The sequence below is a fragment of the Charadrius vociferus genome, unplaced genomic scaffold (assembly GCF_000708025.1).
Source record: "Charadrius vociferus isolate BGI_N301 unplaced genomic scaffold, ASM70802v2 scaffold1020, whole genome shotgun sequence".
Lineage (NCBI taxonomy): Eukaryota > Metazoa > Chordata > Aves > Charadriiformes > Charadriidae > Charadrius > Charadrius vociferus.
This window is the reverse complement of record NW_009646502.1, coordinates 45,324-45,670: the sequence shown is the minus strand read 5'-3', so window position 1 is coordinate 45,670 and position 347 is coordinate 45,324.

Here is a 347-nt window from a genome sequence, read left to right as displayed (position 1 = left end):
GGGGGGGGGGAAAGCTGTTTCTCGTTTTAAGTTGTTTTAAGGATTTGCGAGAAGTTCTGCGTCGGTGGGTTGGGTCTGATCGGCTTTCAGCTGCGAGGAGTCGTCGGCGCGTTGCTGCCCAAACTGGGAGAGATTTTATTAACCGAAGTTGCCTTGTGCCTAACTTCCCTTCGCTGTGTCTAAAAACACCAGCCAAACAGTTATACCGATCTCCTGCAGAAGCTTCAAGCCACGCTGGTGTCTGTCTGTAGAAATTCTTTGGCCTGCCTAGTAACGAATGTCTCCTCTTTAGCAGGTTTTAAAGGTGGAGTACGCTTGCTCTTGTTAGCTCTTTTCCGTGAGAAAGC